The sequence below is a fragment of the Schistocerca americana genome, chromosome 2 (assembly GCF_021461395.2).
Source record: "Schistocerca americana isolate TAMUIC-IGC-003095 chromosome 2, iqSchAmer2.1, whole genome shotgun sequence".
NCBI classification, from domain to species: domain Eukaryota; kingdom Metazoa; phylum Arthropoda; class Insecta; order Orthoptera; family Acrididae; genus Schistocerca; species Schistocerca americana.
Genome location: NC_060120.1, coordinates 366,656,962 through 366,657,587, shown reverse-complemented (window position 1 = coordinate 366,657,587; position 626 = coordinate 366,656,962).

Sequence of the window (626 nt, the reverse complement as noted above, 5' to 3'; positions counted from 1 at the left end):
TGAAAGAATCGAGGATTCCGAACCAAATGACAGAATAAATAATCTAACACGACAATATGAACAGTTAACTACCAAATGTGTCAATACTGAAACCCGAGTCGCAACACTTACGGAAGACGTAAACAAACAGAAAGAAAAAATAGGTGACTTATCGGAAAGAGTTGAGGAAATTTCAGATAAATTGACAAATCTTAGTTTACATGGGGACAGAGATTCGGATGATACAGCTCCATTACCATTCGCAGAAACCGAAGAGTACCAGAGCATAAATAAACATGTTGAAAATCAGGGAAAATTTAATGAACGCGTTAAAAGGGAAGTTGAGGCATTACGAAAGCAAGTCAAACAGATCGAAGGCGAAATTGTAGGAAAAGATAGCAGAAGAAATTTAGAATCACAGGTAGCAGAGGGGTTTGAAGAAAATAATTTGTTTCATTTACGGGATGCAACAAGAGAGCGCCAGGCGCGCGAACTTTACAATAATCGACATTCGGACTGGGACAGACGCGGTAGGTCTTTGTCGCCACGAGGCGAGAGTTTTGACTATAAACACTTTTTGACTGTTCGGAAATTTAAGATCTTCCGCAACTCTAAGAATGACATACATCCATGTGCATGGGGGCTTA